The 21,797-nt window shown below is 41.3% G+C and overlaps 1 protein-coding gene across 1 annotated transcript in view; it reads right to left on the reverse strand.

Annotated features, from left to right (window-relative positions):
* The window catches only part of LOC140715298 (glypican-6-like), a 777,401-nt gene that overhangs the window by 577,427 nt on the left and 178,177 nt on the right, over positions 1-21,797 (reverse strand). The window lies entirely within an intron of this gene.

The following is a 21,797-nucleotide window of genomic DNA, read 5'->3' on the forward strand; positions in this document are numbered from 1 at the left end:
TTGAAGATGTCAAATGTTGCTCACTGAGGGACTGAAATTCCAGACAATTAATTTTTGCAGAAAAACAAATGCATGAAAAATATAAGCTGTAGTGTTACATTTCACCCATTACTGGTGTTTTAAACAGTCATTGTACTCAGCAGTAATGCACGTTCGGGCTCCTGCTAAAATATCGTGGAACTGGCCAAAAAAAAAGTTGGGACAGTTCATAAATGAAAATGAGACCCGTGTATTTCCCAACATAATCACTTTGCTGTGCTTCATGTCAGAAGAATGACACACACAGCGCGATTTTTCTAACACAAAGTTGCTCATGCATCAAGAAACATGAGTTGAAATAAAATGTCTTGATATATTTACTTTTTGTCATAAATTGTGTATGAGTGAATCTTGCTCTGTATCTCAAGTTTTTGTGTAGAGATTTGTGAATTCTGAAGGGTGAATTTCTATAAGTGTGCGACACACTAACCATGCTAACCGGACATTCAACAGCTGCACTGGGGAGTGAAAAATTGGTCATCTGGTTTATTATTGGCACAAGTACAGTGAAAAACAGCTAGCATGTCATTCTTTACCAAAGTATACTGAAGTAATACAAGGTAAAATCAAAAACAGAGTGCACAATAGTGGTACAGTACAAAGGAAGTACAGTGAACAGTAAGCTAAGCAGTAAGTTACAAGATCACAAGTTAGATTCTGATGACAAGAGTCCATTTTAATGTACCAGGGAATGGTTCAATAGTTTTACAACAATGGGATAGAAGCTGTCCTTGTGCCTGGTAGTACATGCTTTGAGCCTTTTTTTTAATCTTCTGCCTAAGAGGACATGTCCTCTTCTCATTGCTACCACGAGGAAGGAGGTACAGAAGCCTGAAAGCACACACTCAAAGATTCAGGAACAGCTTCTTCCCCTCTGCCGTTCAATTTCTCAATGGACACTGAACCCATGAACTCTACCTCACTACCTTTTCTGCACCACTTGTTTAACTATCTAGAATGTATATTCATACTGTAAATCAGAGGTTTTTTTCTCTATTATCATGCATTGTATTGTACTGCAGTCACAAAGCCAACACATTTCCTGACCGATGCCGGTGATATTAGACTGACCGGACTGATTCTGAGAAGAGAGAGTGTCAGGGTGGGTGGGGACTTTGATTATTCTGGCTGCTTTACCAAGACAGCGAGAAGTATAGTCAGAATGTATAGAGAGCAGGTTGTTTTCTATGATGCTCTGAGCTGTGTAAGCAGCTCTCTACATTTTTGGGCAGTCACAAGCAGAGCTGGTGTCAAACCAAGCTCCGATACATCCAGATAAGATGTTTTCTGTAGTGCATTGATAAAAATGGGTGAGAGTATAAAGGGTCATGCCTAATCTCTTTAGTCCCCTGAAGCATTAGAGGTGCTGGTGAGCTTCCTTGGCCATGGCGTTTACATGGTTGGACCAGGACAACCTATCAGTAATATTCACTCCTAGGAACATGAAGTTCTCAACGTCAGCACCTTTGATGCAAGCAGGGGCTAGTGCATCACCACCCCTCACTTCCTGCAGTCAGTGACCAGACCTTTTGTTTCGCTAATATTGAAGGAAAATTGTTGTCATGATACTTTCTTGCACTCCAACTCATCGTTATCTGAGATACAGACATCTATCATTTGCAAACTTGTCAATGGAGTTCGAGCCGAATCTGGCCACACAGTCACGAGTGTACAGGGAGTGGAGGTTGGGAGCTGAGGATGCAATCTTGTGTGGCACCAGCATTGAGAATACTTGTAGCTGATGGTTTCTATGTACCTTTACTGATTATGGTCTGGTGGTCAGGAAGCTAAGGATGCAGTTGCAAAGTGAGGTGTTAAATCCCAGGTCTAGGAATTTAAAGAAGAGTTTGCTTGGAATTATGCTATTGAAGATGGCGCTGTAGACAATAAAGAATACTCTAACATGAGTGGCCTTACAGCAAAGAAACTCCAGTGATGAGTGAGGGGCAGAGATATGCCATCTGCCGTAGTCCTGTCTCCACAGTAGGCGAATACTAACAGAGAGCTCCCTGATTCGCTAACTGTGATACTGAAATCTTCGTGCACAAGTCAGAGATCAGGAAAAGGGGGTGGTTGTGGGATTCCCGTACACCAGGCAACTAGCACACTCACCAATTAGCACAGCCCAGCATGAGGTGGTTGTAACAATTCTCTAGTGGAAGCAACTGCAGGTGCAAATTACATGCTGTAAATTACAAAGCATGCCACTGACCAGAGATACTAACATTCAATGGTAACACCTACATGGACAGTTACTCAATTCATATTGCACCAACCCCTACATCACTCCCATCACCCACATTCTATGCTCTCCGTTCCCACAGGTCAGACCCCTGAAAGAATGACAAGAAAAACAGCTCATTCAGTGTTCTCCATTACATCCACTTGGGCACCGCTGTGGGGTCTTGCCAAAGAAGGTTCCATACATTGATGCTCCCCTAGAGGGGATAGCGGAATACATGACAAGACTAATTCAGACAAACAGCTCATTGCAGGAGATGACAAGGATGAAAGAATCCATCTCCACATTTTCACGGGGTCATGGAAAACCTGGGACTGTGATCCACTCTGGATGTTTTCCAGACTTCTCTGCCAAGGACAATGACAATCCCACACACAGCGGGTCCCATTTCAGCGGACAGGCTACTGTGGAAGCCCAGACAGAGGCTACACAATGTTAGTTGCTTTTATTAAGTCTCACGCTGATCCAGCTGGTGGGCTGGTCTCCACCAAAGGCAATCAGCTGGGAGCTCTGATGAAAAATGATATGCCACTAGAGAGCAGCTTGCTTGATGTGTTCATTGAGGAAAGACGGCCCCTTTGTGAGAACCTTCTCATTCAGTGGTCAAATTCCCTTTGAGCTGATTGTTGCTCTCAATAAACGCAGGAATGTTATTCATGCGCAGCAAGCAGCTCTCCAACAGCCAAGGAATGCTGCAGATTTCCATTCTGCAAGAGCAGAAAGATCTGACTGGTGTTCACAAGAGTGGAGATAACACACACACACAGAAACCCATCTCCCTTCTGCTGGAGCATTAACATATCCCTCCTACGTACCCCCATAACAACCATTCCTGGCTTCCCCTCAATCCACCCGCCCCCCCGTAACTCACACTTCTTCACTGTGAGCAGAACCCAATTTAGATTGCATAAAGAGCTGAGGCACAGAGGGGGATTGCAGTGAGCAGGCACTGGGGATTCAAGGTCAGGCAACTCTGCTCTGGGATTGACACTCTGCTGACATTGAAATTGCGGTGAAGCAGTCTGAAAGCCAGTGCATCATTGTGTTGTCGTCTACCTAATAGCCTGCGATGCTGTTTGGTGTGCAGCTTCAAGATTCTGATCGCCCCCCCCCCCCCCACCCCATCCACTCCTCCACAATGCACCAATTCACCTGCCACTATGCCATTTAAGATAATAGGAAACTTCTGCATTGCAGTCAGTTAGGTTATACAAATTCACCCTTACAAAATTCACAAATCACTGCCCAAAAACTTCAAATACAGGATCAAATACACTCCTCACAGAAGCTGTGCATGAAATGAATAGATACAGAATGCATTATTTTCATCCCATGTCTCTTGAAAGAAGAACAGGTGGTGTGGCTTGATGTTAATGGTTAAATCACAATACAGTTTGTTTGCTAGGAACATAACCCCTGTGCAACAGAGGGAATTTGCCCGAATGCTCAATTGTGCCCCACATTCAGCCGTTCCAAGCTGTTCCTCCACTTGACATCAAACAGCAGAATGAAGCTGGCCCACTTGGGGCAAGTTTTGCCATGGATCATTGAAGACATCTGCGTGGACGCAAAGGGAAAGACAGCAGCCTTCCAACCCCAGACTGCAGACACAGAAGGGACACCGCAAAATTGTACTAGGTCCCCTGCACCCACATACAAGTTTGCAAACTGGAAAAGCATTAGGGCATTAGATTTTAGGATCAAATGTGATGACGTTCAATTTTTATATTAGCATTGTTTAAAAGTGTACTTGTTTGGATTAAATGACACCCCTCATTACACAGAGGTAAATGAGATCTGCACGACAGTCTCTGGGCATCACTGCAGACCCGACTATGATGCATATTGAATCGGTACTCAGGTGCTGCTGCTGGCAGTGTAAACATTGAGCCATCTATTGAATGAGTGTTTCTGCAGCTGTTTAGCACACTGTGAATATTGGAAGGGTTGAGAACAGCAATGAGTTCGAATCAATGGTTATGTCTCTCAGTCAGTGAAGTAACCCTGTAAATTGCAATTAAGGCAACAAAGAAAGGTCTCGGCCCAAATCATAAACTGTTTATTCATCTCCATAGATGCTGCCTGACCTGCTGAGTTCCTCCAGCATTTTGTGTGTGTGGCTCTGGACTTCCAGCATCTGCAGAATCTCTCATGTTTGAGTACAATGTGCTCCTGTTTTACCAAAACTGATCCACATCAGTCTTACACTGCACCTCTGAGCTCCCAATTAAACTGGTAAGTGAGAAAATAAACATGATGTGAATAATGATGTCATTAGCGTCTGATGCCAGGAAAATATCATAAGTAATAACAAACTAATGTGCTTAGAACATTTTAGTATGGAAGTAATTTCTCCACCATGTGATCATTAGTGGGTTATGTCAATTTTTGCACAATTTACACACTGAAACAGACACTAATTAATGGAATTTCTTTCTTATGGTATCCTTTTTAGATTACTTTTCCACGATAAGCGAAGATACCAATTTTGGCGACAATTGTGAGTGGTCATTATTAGAACATGTCTTTTTATAATGGAATGTAAACTCATGCAAAGTAATTATTAACATCGCATTGAAACATTAAATTCTAATGGAACTCATCAGGGCAGATGCAGGGCTGATATTTTCCCCCACCAGAGTGTCCACGAGAAGGGGGCACTCTGAAGTTAAGGAGTCAACAATTCAAGCAGGTAAGGAGAAATTACATTTTTAGAATTCTTTAGCCAAGGGAGCTGTGGTGGTTCATTCATTGATTTTTATTCAAGTCACAGGTCTTTAAATATTTAGATATGATGAGAATCAGGGAAACTCAGTTGGTCAGGGAAGTGCTTCAGCTATGATCTAATCATATGATGCACCAGGCACTGGGGCCAGGTGGGATAGTTGATATATGAGCCATTGATTTCTGTTTCAATTATCGGGAATTAAACTTATTTAAATAGAAATCTGTTAGAGTTGCTACTAAACCGACCACCTCCGCAAAACAATCATAACCTGTGATTATACATCTTCAGATTACAGTAAGGAATATATTAAAAATATATAAATAGCACACAGAGACAGCAAAATACTGAGGTAGTGTTCATGGACTGTTTAGTAAAAATGTGGCGGAGGGGAAGAATTATCAAATTCCTAAAATTATAAAGATTGGTCTTCAGGTTCCAGTACCTCCTTCCTGATGGTAGTAGTGAGAACGGGGTGTGCCCTAGATTACCACCTTATGTTCAGATCTATGCTACTGTTCTCAGCATAGCCCTCTGCATTCTTCATTGCAATAGGGTTGATATTAAAGGCAGAGGGAGGGTAATGTCAAGCCATGAAATAACTCAAAAGAGGAAGTAAGAACTGCTCAGAATTGCTAAGATCTCAGTCAACCATAAGCAAGAAAATCCGACCTAACCAGACAAACCAAGCCCCAGTGCAGTACTGAGGGAGTGCCGCATTGCTGACGTACTAACATGTTCCACCTAGGGCAGAATTGCACCACAACAATCTCTGACATGTAGTTTCCCACTCACTTTATCACTACTCACAACCCCACTTAGATCATGCCATCAGAATGTAACAGTTGATCATCTATGGAAAATTACTGACATAAATAATGAATAGTTGGGACCCAAACACTGATCTCCACGTTGCCCTACTAGTCACAGGCTACCTACCTGAGAAGAGCTCATTTATTCTTACTGTTTAAACAACTCTCAATCCACATTAATATGTAATGTCCAATTCCATTTGCTCTAACCCTGCTCAGCAACCATTTGAAGATGAAATCCATTGAATGTGCATGTTCTCCCTGATCCCATCAAATGGACACACCTCTGAAAGTGACGGTCACTGTTGGAAGTCACCTGTCCCATACTCAACACATCACTGCTGGAGTTCCACCAGGTACTGTCCAAAGCCAAACTACTTCATCAACGGCTTTCCTTCTATCTGAAATGGGCATACTCATTGATGATTGTACAATATCCAGTTTCATTCCTAATTCCCCAGCAAAAGCCCCAGTACTCAGGAGGTCAGAGATCAGATACTCTGCAGCACTCCTGACACTCCAAGACTTTCGGCTATTTATAAAGCATATGCTAAGAATGATGCAATATTCTCCACTTGTCTTTATGAACACAGATCTAAAAGGACTCAAGAAGCTCTATACCATCAAGAACAAAGTAACCTTACTCTCTACTCTAAACATTAATTCATTTCACCACCCGCAACCTCTCAACTTGACAGGACTTGTCAATCCCATGACTCCCTTCAGGATAAGGGCTTCAGGCAAATGTCCTCTGAGCCTCACTCCATCCTCAGGATGGTACGATCCTCAATCCTGTCACCCCCTCCCCTTCACCAGAAGGACTACATCAGAGTAAAAGAACAAATTCTACCACCTTCTTAAAGGGAATTAGATATGGGAAATAAATTCTGGCCCTTTTCCCTAATTCCCGATCCACATTTATCTTTCAGCCAAACAACATGAAAGACGAAACATTTGATCATTTTCCCAAAGTTTGCAGTAAGCGATTATCACTCATCACTGACCTGAACAGAAACCAGACCAAAATTGTTCAGCTATCTGTGGAATGTAGACTTCAATATACAGCAGACTAAGCATTTGCACAACTGGATTTTCAGTACCACAGAAGTAATTCAGTTGTTATGACTTAATATGCCATGAAAATGGAACTTATGCACTTATGAAAGCTGTCCTGGCTTGAACAGTATTTAACACTTTTGTTACTGTGCAGAAATTCAAATCAAATTACAAATTCTATATTGGTTGCAAGTGTGATAATTATGCTTGTTCTTTTTAAATAGGCACAGGACTGAACTTTAGGATGTCTAGGTAGAAAGGTGTTGTATGCAAATTGGTTAGCAGCTTCCTACATTACATCACTAATTAAACTTCATGAAGGTACATCGGTCATTGTTGGGTTCTTTAAGAAATTCTAGGGTCACAAGCAGCAAGATCTTACTGCAACCTATCGGTAGAAAACAGAGATCATAGTTTTGCCATGAAATGAAGTACAACAGAACATTGCTTTGAATAAACTTGTTAATAATTGTAAATGGATGTTAGTGTATCTACTTGCAGAAGTAGTATGTACAGTAGATTCCTCACAATTGTAAAATGCAGTTAAGTGTAAGGAATGGAGCTAAAGAATGACTTTTCCAAGATGTGATACACCCACTAACCAAACTTCAAACTACACACACACAATTCCATGGCAACCAATCAAAAAAAGCAGCTTCCTTAAAATTACACAGGAAGGCAGGTTGCTTCTGTTATACTTCGAGAACATTGACAGGATGACCACAATTCTCATACTGAGCATCCACATCAGAGGTCCTCACAAACATAGTTACAGTAGCTATAACATGCTGTACATGCCACTAAGAAGTGTCCTCTGTTACTGTGGAATAGCTAGTCCTAACTGTTAGAAACTCTTGTGGCCCCTTCCTTTATATACTAACAGGTTACGGGATTTACTTTGGACATATTCTTTGACTGAATAGTTATGGCCACTGCTATTAAATGACCTGGATGTTTCAATTTCAGCAGTACGATGTGATTCAGGCTTTCAGTTCAGTATGGATTGGTTTCCTCCGAACTTTGATCTGGGTCAATTCCAATAATGTCTAAAAGACTAATCTTACATTCCTGAGGCTTTGAAATGGTCTTGGAGAGTTGGCATTCTCAGTCTAGGCCCTGCAGTAATTTATCCCTGTGCTTTGAAATACATTACCTGCCTTTCCCAGGGGCCCCCTGAACTCATCCACTATTCAATTCACCATACTCCTTTCAATTACTCTCCAACAACCTTCCGTTAGGACTAGGACTAGGACTGAATACTCACATATTCCACTATACCGCCATATCATTATGATGATTCCAAATTTGACAGCTTGTACTGAACACTAGTAATGCCAAGGTGACATGAACGTTGAGAATCACTGCTTAAGCACTTATTAACACACGTACAGTACTGTGCAAATGTCTTGGACACACATATATAGCTAGAGCACCTAAGACTTTTACACAGTACTTCATTTGCCAACGTGGGGTGGACAGCGAAGTTTATAAATCTGGTGGGAGCAACGGATGTTGGGAATGGCGAGGGTGGAGCGTTGTGGGACAGGTGGCAGAGAAGGAGTGCCAGGGGCAGGGGGTGGCACAGGTGCAGACACACTCAACCCTGAGACAGCAGTCAAAGTAATCTGATTCCAAACAATTGACTTATTTATCTCAGGTATGCCCCGCTCCCTCCCCTCTCCCTTCCCCTTTCCCCAGCCATGATTCCCCTCTCCCTGCTCCCTTCCCACTCTCAGTCCACAATAGAGACCCATATCAGAATCATGACTCACATGTCATGAAATTTGTTTTTCTGCGGCAGTACTACAGTGCAATACATAAAGTTTCTATGGTACTGTGTTAAAAGTCCTAGACACCCTAGTCTTAGTGTCTAAGACTTTTGCACAATAATGTATCTCTTGCTGTTCAATTAGATGTTAATGTTAATTAGATGTTAGATGCCATCAAGGGACAAGCACGAATAGAGAATGTGCTCACCATGAATAGAGCAACCACTATGAAGTCACAAAACAAGAGAAAATCCGGAGATGCTGGAAATCAAAGTAACACACACAAAATGCTGGAGGAACTCAGCAGGCCAGGCAGCACCTATGGAAAACAGTAAAGAACTGACGTTTTGGGCCGAGACCCTTCATCAGGACTGGAAAAAAGGAATGAGAAGTCAGAGCAAGAAGGTGGAGGGGGGGGGTGCAGTAAAGAGCTGGTGAAAGGGATAAAAGGCTGGAGAAGGAGGAATCTGATACGAGAGGACAGAAGGCCACGGAGGAAAGGGAAGGGGGAACAGCACCAGAGGAGGTGAAAGACAGGCAAGGAGATAAGGTGCGAGAGGGAAAAGGGAATGGTGAAGGGGGGGAGTGGGTGCAACTACCAGAAGTTCAAGAAATCAATATTCATGCCATCAGGTTGGAGGCCACCCAGACTGATTACAAGGTGTCGCTCCTCCAACCTGAGTGGGGCCTCATCGCAGCAGTAGAGGAGGCCATGGGCTGACGTGTCAGAATGGGACCAGGAAGTAGAATTGAAATGGGTGGTCACCGGGAGATCCCACTTCTTCTGGCGGACAAAGTGTAGATGTTCAACGAAGCGAGCTCCCAACCTACGTACAAAGTTGTAATGAGTTAACATCTTTGCAGTTCTGCTAATTAGTCTTCACATCATATCCTAGTTCCTTCACAGCGATTGTCTCTTTTAATTTATTCATTTTAACAATTCTATTTCTTTACTGAAGGCCGTTAAGCCCATGAAGTCTATGCTGAGTCTCAAAACAATCCCAGCAGTCTGCTTTCTTCCCTGAGGTATAATCTCTCTCACAAACCCAATAACTGAATCTTCTACCATCCTCCTCCACCTCCCAACCAACGTGTCTTTGGGCTCTAGGAGCAACTGGTGCTCTGGAGTAAGTTCACATCATTACCAAATTTCTTGGTGTTCACCTGGCGGAGAATCTCACCTGGTCCCTCAACACCAGCTCCATAGCAAAGAAAGCCCAGCAGCGTCTCTACTTTCTGCGAAGGCTGAGGAAAGTCCATCTCCCACTCCCCATTCTCATCACATTCTACAGGGGTTGTATTGAGAGCATCCTGAGCAGCTGCATCATTGCCTGGTTCGGAAATTGCACCAGCTCGGATCGCAAGTGGATAGTGAAGTCAGCTGAGAAGATCATCGGGATCTCTCTTCCCACCATCACGGCCATTTACACTACATACTACATCCACAAAGCAAACAGCATTATGAAGGACCCCATGCACCCCTCATACAATCTCTTCTCCCTCCTGCCGTCTGGGAAAAGGCACTGAAGCATTCGGGCTCTCACAACCAGACTATGTAACAGTTTCTTCCCCCAAGCCATCAGACTCCTCAATACCCAGAGCCTGGACTGACACCTTGTCCTATTGTCCTGTTTATTACTTACTGTAATGCCTGCACAGTTTTGTGAACTTTATGCAGTCCTGTGTAGGTCTGTAGTCTAGTGTAGTTGTTGTGTGTGGTTTTGTTTTCTCTGTGTTGTTTTTTACTTAGTTCAGTCTAGGTTTTGTACTGTGTCATGTATCACCATGGTCCTGAAAAACGTTATCTCATTTTTACTATGTACTGTACCAGCAGTTATGGTCAAAATGACAATAAAAACTGACTTGACTTGACTTGATCACCGGTACAGTGTACCAACTCCGTGCACACAGAGAGCACAGCGCTGGAGGGCAGGATCAAACCCAGGTAGCTGGGACTGTGAACACCATCCATGGGTCACTGTACCTCTTTTTCTCTGCTGATTGTGATGGCAGGCACCTCCCTTTCACCATTTCTCCTCCCCACAACCCCAGCCATGTAAATGTTGCCTGTCGGATATCGAAAATTTGATAGGGGGCCGGCTGGTGGCAACAGAGCGAGGAGAGATGAGATGAAGGTTTAACACTCCCACCCAAGAACTCAAATACAGATGATACTTGGCATATTTCAGTTGTTAGCTTAAGGACCCAGTGTGGACAGGCAGGATAGACATATGATGAGGATGAAAACACAAGGGGTCATGATACACACACTTTGCTGTACAGCACACACACTTTGACAAAAGGAGATTGGTGGAAAAGCTTTCCTTCAATAATATTTCCAATTACAGTAGTCTATCACCAACTTCAAAGAGTTTGGAGCTCATCAACATACTTGCAGACCCAAACACTATGGTTACATTGATATCTCACTATCCACGCAGCACAAACAGCCACTCAACATTTACGCTAGGCAGTAGAAGTTGAAACTACAGCCATTGCTGTAAAGGGTGGCACAGTAACATGGAGTTTAGCTCACCAATTTACAGCTCCAGAAGGAAGATCAAGGTTTGATGCCCATTACTGTAAGGGGTTTGTACATTCTACTGGTGTGTTTCCTCTGGGTTCCAGCGTCCCCTCACATTCCAAAAATATACGGTTGAAGTCAGTGAGCTGAGGGTATGCTATGATGGTGCCAGAAGTATAGTGACACTTGCCCAGCATAAGCCTCATTGATTTGATTTGACGCATACAACACATTTCACTGTGTGTTTCAATGCACGTGTGCCAATAAAGCTGACCTTTTATCTGCACGGATACCTGAGCTTGATGGCTTGGCAGGATGTCACACCTGCAATATGTCTAACACATGTCCTGAGACAGCAGCAGCAGAGGTCAGCCTTCTTCCCTCAGGATGGCACCATTCATGATCTCACCACTGTTATCCTACCTATGCTGATGTTCTTAATAGTGGGCAAAGCAGCTAACATAGCTGCCTTACACACACACACTCTTCAGTTATAATAGATCCAGTATCTAATTAGACAATTTGTATCCTGCATTAGTCTAACATTAATCCCTTAAAACAATACACTACAATGTAACTTCATTTACATCTTTTTGTCCATGATTGATGTTGATAAAATTAGATAATGAAATAAGGAAAAACCAGGCCCCACAATTTATTAAAATTAATGTACCAAATCAGACCTAATGTCTTGAAACAAAGGTATTAGAAACAAAAATTTGTCACAGCACATTTTACACATGACAAAGGAAAAAGTTGGATTCAATTACTAATGAAGTAACAGAAACCTATTCATTCCTTCTTCCTCCACTTCTCCACCAATCAAATGGAGATCAAGGGAACAGAGATTGTCTTCCAATCAACACCTCAGAGATCCTCTCAAAAATATAAAGCTTAACTCAAATAATGCCCAAAAATCTGGCTTATCAATGCCCTCTGTATTAGAGACTCACTAAAATTGGCTTGATCTATCTACTTCTCTCCGATATTCACACCATTCTTGCCTTTATGGCATTTCCAGAGTCTAGTGGCATCAAACGTTCATTGTACTAAGAGCAATATCACTGATATGAGCACAATGTACTGAATAAATTTGCTTCAAATTCATTATGATTTCAGATTCAGATTTATTTATTTATCAGATGAACATTGAAACATGAAGCAAAATGTGTTGTTGGTGTTAACAATCAGCACAACCTAAGGATGCGCTGGGGACAGCCAGCAAGTGTTGTCGCACATTCTGGCACCAATACAGCATGGCCACAATGTTCGGCAGAACAACATGATCAACAAATCAATAACAGCAAAACAAACCTCTTTCTTCACTCCCACCCACTCACACAGAGACAGGCCTCCGATCCCAGGATGGACCACCTTTGGATCTCCACATTCCGGCAGGCTTCCTCAGTGGACTTGAAGACTCACAGACATCCAGCTTCCAATTTCAGGATAAACCGACCACATCTAAGGTTGCCTAAAATTCCTCTTTATAACCTCCAACCCAAGGAGCATCCAGGTGAATCACTTCGACATGGTTTTACTAGCACACCCTTCCTGCAATGTGTCGACCAGGACTGTGATCTAACCACTGTTTTGTACACTTGAAACATGATGCCCCAACTCTAATACCCCGTCCCTCAGCTGATGAAGGCAAACATACTAGATACTTTCTCCACTACCCTTTCCCCTGTATTGTCACTTTCAGGCAACTATGAACTTGCACCCAACGTTTCTCAGTGCACCAACACTCCTGCATCCACTCTGTTATATCCTAAAACAATTTCATCTCCAAACTGGATTATCAAGTACTTGTTTGGATTAAGTTCCACCTGCAACCTCTCCATAGTATCCAAGACAACTTTAAGGAGCGGTGCCTTTGGAAGGCGGTGTCCACCACCCAGGACATGCCTGCTTCTCATTGTTACTGTTGGGAAGGAGGTACAGAAGCCCAAATGCACATACTCAATGATTCAGAAATAGCTTCTTTTCCCCGCCATCCAATTTCTAAATGAATATTGAATCCACAAACTCTACCTCATTACTTTTTTATATCTGTTATTTTGCACTGCTTATTTTAACTTAACTACTTCACAGACATATACTTATAAAAGTACATATAAATACTTACCATAATTCAGTATTTTCCTCTCTATATTTATCGATCAGGTATTTCATTGTACTTCTCAACCTGATTCTGATTCCGATTCCACCCAACTGTTCATCTGATCTGAATCTCAAAGCGGGGTCCAAAAATAAACTTCACACCAGCAGATGCCACTGCTAATGTTTAAAATGCAGGACGTTACAGCACAGTACAGGCCCTTCACCACATGATGCTGTGCTAACAAATTAAATCTGCTCTAAGATCAATCTACTCCTTCCCTCCTAACAGCCCTCCATATTTAATCATAAAAAGAGTTTTTTTTAAAATGCTGCTAATGTATCTACCTCTACCAATACACTTGGAAGCACTTTCCACAAACCCTCCACTCTCAGTGTGGAAAATCTTAGTGGCACCTCTGACATCACCCCTATACTTTACTACAATCACCTTATAATGATGCCCCTGGTATCAGCCATTTCCATAATCAAATCCTTCTTCAGTTTAATTCGCAATGGGCTCAATAAGGAAAACTCGTTGACAGGTCAGTGGCAAAGGCGTTTTTAAGATAATTGAGTAATTTGCAAGGCCATTCTAATTCCTATTAGAAGTCATATTTCCTGCTCTAAACAGCAAACACTTGGATGGTGTCACACTCTACCAATGCTACAAAAACAACTCTTCCACTAGCAGCTCATACTTTTTAATCAATAATGGTTAATTTTAGGAATTTACATGGGAAAGTGATGCTGTCATTTAATAATCCAGGAAGCACAGATGTTTACTGAATTGTTGGTGGCAAAGGGAATGGCATGCTGATATAATTTATTGACAGGGAATGGCACCATTTAATCATATCACAGTTGGGTCAATTTAACTTTTTAAAATGACAGCATAGTACTATTTATTTTGCATTAAAGTGAGCAAAATAGAAATATTGGCTTGGGCCAATGGAGTGTGCCTATGATACCCACATATGGATAGTTATCATGATTACTGAAATTTTGGGGTACATACCAATCTCTGAATTAGGAACAGAGCAGGGTAGTCTGTCTCAAACCTGATGCACCATTTAATATGACAATGGCTGATTTGGCAACAACACTAATAAGCTAATCATCCCATTCCAGACGTTAATTTAGTCAAACCTCTTCTAACAGCTCCAATATATAGACATTAAAATAGGAAACCAGTACTAAATACAGTACTCTAGGTATGATCAACCAAAGTCCCATATAACTGGAGCATAACTGCTTTACCTTGCATTAAACCAAAACATTCCATTAGCTTTGCTAGTTACTTGTAGCATTTGTTTACTACTATGTTGTGAAGCAAGCACTAGGAAAGCTCTGTAATTTTCTGCTAGTTATCAGAAAGCATTTTATCTTTTTGTTTGCTATGATGGGCCATTTCAAATTCCTCACATTAATCCTCATTTACCCAATTACTTTAAATTATCTATTCTTTGACCTGCTTAGAACTTTTTCACCACTTACCTTTCAACTTTGTTCTAATTTAAAATATGCAACTACAGCACTGGTGCATTCATTCAAGTAATTTATATAAACTGAGAAAACGTTGAGGCTGCAGCAGCACATCCTGTGGCATGTCCCACGTGACATCTTCCCAACCAGAAGGTCACTTACACTTCCTCATTGTGGACTGTTGGCTAACTGATCACTTATCTATGATAATATGTTACATTCTACACCAACAGCTCTTATTTACTTCAGCAACCTCAGATGCAGCACCTTATTAAATGCCTTCTGAAAATCTAGTTACAGTAGATACACTGATTCCATTTTAGCCACACCATATTACTTCTTCCAAATTATTCTATAAATGGTTAAATTTGATTTCATTTTTCACATAACCATCTTGCCTGATGACCTTAATTTTTATCCAATTGTCCTCTTAGAATATCCTTTTCAGCTTTTAAAATGTTTTCAATAACAGATGTTAAGCTAACTAGCCTGTGTTTTCCCACTAGAGACTAATTTTTATTCATACTTTTCCCAAGAGTATTTAACTGCTGTAATCCTTCTACTAAGGACGCTCCCAGTGTTATTGGGTAGAGATTCCAGTAATTGGACAAAGTCACAATAAAATAATTTTTGCATTGTTATTGAGAAGTCGTATAGCATCCATAATGAGTGACTCTACCACCCATGCTGCCTTTTTGTATTTGCAAAGTGTATTGCCTTTCGCACACTGGTTGTTTGTCCATCTCTGTCGTGTGCAGCTTTTCACTGACTCCTTTGTGTTTATTGATGTTTACTGTGAATGCCCGCAAGAAAACAAACCTCAGGGTTGTATGTGGTGACAAAATCTCTTACTGTGGTGGACCTTTGCCACATGTTGTGCTGCACTGCACCGAATTCTCAAAGTTCAGAGTAAATTTTTTTATCAAAGTGCACTTACTGTGTAGCAATACACAATCAAAAGCAATTTCAGGATTTTTATATTCATATACGATTCCACAGAAATCCTAACATTACTGTCAGATTTCATCTTACAAATGCTTAATAGTTTAAACACACCTGCCACTGCGGAGTTGTTTATCATTTTATTTTCTGTAAGCAGCAATAAAAAATATTCTTAAGATTAGTAGTTATATCAGTTATTCTATTGAAAAGTCCCTTATGCACATTTCTGCCAGAAATGTCATGTTAAAGAATACAGATGACTTATCCTATAATTGGTGCTATAATGGACTACTGATATTTCATTTGGGTGTGAATGCTATTGGAGGCTGTTGTGTCATAGTCAATATTAAGTAGCTTTGCCTAGACTGCTCTTCTGCAGCTGTTGTGTGACAAGCTCATTGTTTTGGAATTTTCTTTGTAGTCACATTTTTAAAAATATTTCTAAACTACATGCTTTTTTACAATTTTCAATTAATACTGTTTAGTATTCTTGATCTGAGATCGGCTTCCACCATCAACTACTTTTGAAATATTTCAGACTATATAGATTAAACAGCTAAGTTGAACAAGCAGTGCAAAAAACAGGAAGTGAAAAGGCAGTGAGGTAGTGTTCATGGATTCGATGTCAATTCAGAAATCGAATGGCAGAAGGGAAGAAGTTGTTCCTGAATGGTAAGATGAAGGAGCAGCTGCGGATGACCTGTTCTGATGGTAGAAAACTGGAGTGGAATGAAGTCACTCCTCAGACAGGAGCTGCTATGTTTCACCACCAGCTTCTTAAAGCACTTCATCACTGTGACTGTAGGTGCTACTGGATGATAGTCATTGAGGCAAGTTACCACTTTTTTCTTTTTCTTCTCCCCGCTATTTCTGCAAATTTCCAAGGAAGGACTGTCCAAAGTAAATTTGGATTTTTTAAAGTGGGTGCAATGTCAATTTATTTTAGACGGCAAAATCTCTTACTGACCTCCTTTGCTTAGGCTTAACATTTTAGTTGCCATAATAGAGGTTCCAGTCACTTCAAGTTTAATAATTCCAGCAGCAAATATTGCAGAGGAATTGGATTAGTTAATTTCAGGGGGTACAAGATTTAAAAACTGTTCCACACCAAAGGACTCATCTGCAGGCAAGCATCTGGATGTGCAGCATTTAAATGCGATTAGTGTAGTTTGCATTTACCTCTCAAGGACATAGCATCGACAATATGTATTCCCTAAAGCCACAGTGCTGAGTCCAGAGACATTAAATGCATGACCCATGAATGATTCTATTTTGCCTGTGTTGCTATACTGAGTCTCCTTGGTAGTAAGCAGCAGTCTCTGGGAGAACTGTGCCATTAAGCTTTGCATAGTTCAGTTCCTGACTGAACATTTCATTAACTCGAGGCAATACTGCAATTTTTATCCATCTGTTTTAATATTCCTATTCTTGAACAAAGAACCCTTTTGGAAGTTATTTACACAAATTAAATGTGAGTGTACTGACATCAAATATTTCACTCTGTCTTTAACAGATGGTACACCAAGTTCAGACTGTAAGGTCTGATGTAGTCATGATAAATATTTTTGTTGAGGCAATTCAATATTATTCTAAATACTGATACCTCACTTTAAAATTGCTGTGCAGATTTAGTGGACGTTATATGATCACCATAGGACAGATATACCATTTTCTCACCAGTAAGATGGCAGCGTGCTCTAACACGGTGGCCAATCAAAGGCATTTGTTCACCTTGTCTTTTTTATTATCAAAAGTCACTGCTGGATACCAAGGACAACAAGTACTGCAGGACTTTTTGCGTATCATTGTTTCGAGACAATGCGCGGTGCGAGTGATTGCTTGGATGTTTTTATTGTTAACGTTTGTTAACATAGTACACTGCAAGTCAGTTCACTAGTTCATTGGGACGTCCAACACCAGGGCATGCTGCGTTACCTCAGTTGTGCAGAGGACTAGAGTTACCCATGGTGTTGCCTGTTGCAACTATCCAGAGGAGGAGAGCCAAGGAGATGTGAGAGTGAGCAGGGGCCTCTGTTAGCACACTAGAACCAGTACTGATTTGGGGAGTGGCCCCTCCGCGATTTGCTTGGTGCTTCCCTCCAGTGTTTGCTCAGAGGAAGAACAAGCAGGGCCAGGACAATCTACAGTCATGCCACTGAGAGACCTGGGTAAAATTTTGTTTTCATTGTGCAATGTGCTGTTGGTAATGAATCTTGCTCCTTGGTCTCAGAGGAATTCTGTTTCATTTGGCTATATTCATTCATGGTAGAATGACAATCAAACTTTGAATGTAAAATAACAGTTAACCTTGGAGACTAGAGCTCTTCCACGATTTTAATTGTGACAAATTTTGACAAAGAAAAGAATTTTCCATAAATAACATCTACCTAATCTATATTCATATTCCTGATCTAATTTAGTGGAATGCATTATAGCTCCAAATTCTGAAATGGTAACAACAAATGAAGGTGAAAGTCAAAGCACCGGGTAATAACTTCATAGTTAATGCAGGTAAGCATTATAGCACGGGAAACAATGTTAAACGCCTCCACAGTTGAAGTTAACATATATATCTTGTATGTTAATAAATTAACATTCAAGATCTGGAATTGAGTAGTTTTCATTTTAGATCTTGTATAATATTCTACATCTCAGGTGCCAAATGGAGTACAGATACATTTGTCACAAAGAACCTGATGGTGTTTCATTCTCATCCCGATATCATTCCAATGGGAGACAAACAGGGCTACAGGATTGTTTGTTTGAGAAAGGCTGCATCATATTGAACTTTAATATGGCAGTAACAAAATGACAGCCGAAAATAACTGTGCCAACAGACTGGAAAAGAGCAAGGTTTAAACATTAAGAATAGTATAGAAACAAAGAAACATAGAAAACCTACAGCACAATACAGGCCCTTCAGCCCAGAATGCTGTGCCAAACATGTACTTACTTTAGAAATTACCTATGGTTACCCATAGCCCTCTATTTTTCTAAGCTCCATGTACCTATCCAGCAGTCTCTTAAAAGGCCCTATCGTATCTACCTCCATCAGCATCACCAGCAGCCCATTCCACGCACTCACCACTCTCTGCATAAAAAAAACTTATCTTTGACATCTCCTCTGTACCTACTTCCAAGCACTTTAAAACAGTGCCCTCTCATGTTAGTCACTTCAGCCCTAGGAAAAAGCCTCTGACTTTTAAAGGGCCGAATGGTCTACTTCTGCACCTATTGTCTATATCCAAACGATAAATGCCTCTCATCATCTTATATGCCTCTATTAGGTTACCTATCATCCTTCGCTGCTTCAAGGAGAAAAGGCCAAGTTCACTCAACCTATTCTCATAAGGCATGCTCCCCAATCCAGGCAACATCCTTGTAAATCTCCTCTGCACCCTTTCTATAGTTTCCCCATTCTTCCTGAAGTGAGGTGACCGGAACTGAGCACAGTACTCCAAGTGGGGTCGGACCAGGGTCCTATATAGCTGTAACATTACCTCTCGGCTCTTAAACTCAATCCCACGATTGATGAAAGCAAATGCACCATATGCCTTCTTAACCACAGAGTCAACCTGCGCAACAGCTTTGAGTGTCCTATAGACTCGGACCCCAAGATCCTTCTGATCCTCCATACTGCCAGGTGTCTTACCACTAATACTATATTCTGCCATCATATTTGACCTACCAAAATGAACCACCTCACACTTATCTGATTTGAACTCCATCTGCCACTTCTCAGCTCAGTTTTGCATCCTATCAATGTCCTGCTGTAACCTCTGGCAGCCCTCCTCACTATCCACAACACCCCCAACCTTTGTGTCATCAGCAAATTTACTAACCCATCCCCCTTCATTTCCTCATCCAGGCCATTTTTATAAATCACAAAGAGAAGGGATCTCAGAACAGACCCGAGGCACACCACTGGTCACCAACCTCCATGCAGAATATGATCCATCTACAACCACTCTCTGCCTTTTGTGGGCAAGCCAATTCTGGATCCACAAAGCAATGTCCCCTTGGATCCCAAGCTCCTTACTTTCTCAATAAACCTTGCATGGGGTACTTATCAAATGCCTCACTGAAATCCATATACACTACATCTACTGCTCTACCTTCATCAATGTATTTAGTATGACCCAGGGCTTGCAGCAGAAAACAAACTGAGAATGGCTGAGAGTTCTGCATGATTACTATACTTTTTTGATAAAGGTTGGATTAATTTTACATCTACTTACAACTTCAAAGAATGTGGATCAGGATAGGTGGTAGAAATCAGCGGCATCCCAAAGATCTCTGATAAATTCATCCTAGCCAATTAGGATTTTAATGGAAACCTTGCCAGTTTCTTCAACCCTCCCCTCGTTTAGATTTTGTTGTCTGTGCAACTTTAGACTACCCGGTTCAGATTATATTCTGGAATTCATTTAATGATATTCCTTATACATGTGCTGACCATCACAAACATCTCTGTAAAACTGTTGATACAGTGACTGACAATATTCTCTGACAAAAGTCATAAGGTAGCAGAATCTGCAATGCAACCAAGGATAAAATAATTTTGTAAAGTTGAAAGTGTATCTTCAGGGATGGCTTATACAAAGTACCAATCTCAAGCAATGGCATAATGCCAAAGACAGTCTTCCTCAGAGATGCAGTCTTCAAATCCCACAACCTTTCTTTCTTCAAATATACCACCTGAAAAATCACTCTCTGTAATTTAATACCTACAGTGCAGCCAGACTTATCTGACTCTCACTCGAAATTAAAAGGAAGCAATCAATTTACTGTGAGGACATATCTGCACATCAGCTATCATGTACTTCCTGAGAACTCTGCAGATTTCAGTTGAATTTTTTTAGTAACTTATGAAAGCTTCAAGGGCCCTGGAGACTTCCAGGTGAGTTCTACCTCCAGTCTCCTTCCTTTCCTCTCTCATTTCTCTTCTGCTGTCAGAGATACAAATGGCCCCAAGGGACTTTCTCTCTGTATGGTGGCTGATACCTTGCCTCCTGTTAAATATGTAACAAACCAGCAACCATTCACTGAGCATCACGATCACATAGGGAGCAGAAGGGAGAAAAGATCTTTCTTGAATTGCTTTCAGATATATATCTGCCAAGAATGAAAATGTTAGAGTGTTTCTGTTTAATAGTTTACGGAATTTGTTATAATTTAATTCTGAATAAAATCACAGAACTCCTGCTGTAATAAGACTGAAAATGTGACAGTGGTCCGTTGACACATCCGAGCCTGCTCTCTTCTCTGGATGTAGGAGCAAAATCAGAAAATATTGAACAGGAGAGATATCCATGGTTCCCAGAATTAAACTTATGGTCACCACTACCTCACAGGTATTTTGTATTGGCACAGATGTTTGTCACAGTTTCTCTGCAAAAAAGACAACAAACTCTACAAATGCAAAAGAAAAAATAGGAATAAATAAATAAGAAATAAATATTGAGAACGTGACATGAAGAATCCTTGAAAGTGAGTCAATAGGTTGTGGGAACAATTCAGTGATGGGGGCATGTGAAGTTGAGTGAGCTGGTGGTACAAGTCCTGAGGCTCCTGCACCTTCTTGCCGATGGTACCAGTGAGAAGAGAGCATGACCTGGATGGTGGGGGTTCCCTGATGCTCTCCGGTGACAACGCTCTGTGTAGGTGTGCTCAGTGATGGGGTTGGCGCTACCTATGGTGGACTGTGCAGATTGTAAATGGCTAAAAAAGCTACTACAGCGCATGAGTGGTAAGTGGAATAAACACAGGAAAGAATGTGAATCGGATGGGCCAAGAACACCCAACACAATATTATACAGCTGGAACAATTGACCTCTGACAACCACAACTGGATGGACCAAAAACACCATAAAACTTAAGACCATAAGATATAGGAGCAGAATTAGGACATTCGGCCCATCGACTCTGCTCCATCATTTCATTGTGGTTGATCCAGTTTTTCTCTCAGCCCCAATCTCCTGCTTTCTTTCCATATCCCTTCATGCCCTGACCAGTCAAGAATCTGTCAACCTCTTCCTTAAATATACATAAAGACTTGGCCTCCACAGCTGCCTGTGGCAAAGAATTCTACACATACATCACT

Source organism: Hemitrygon akajei, chromosome 2, assembly GCF_048418815.1.
Source record: "Hemitrygon akajei chromosome 2, sHemAka1.3, whole genome shotgun sequence".
Classification (NCBI taxonomy): Eukaryota; Metazoa; Chordata; class Chondrichthyes; order Myliobatiformes; family Dasyatidae; genus Hemitrygon; species Hemitrygon akajei.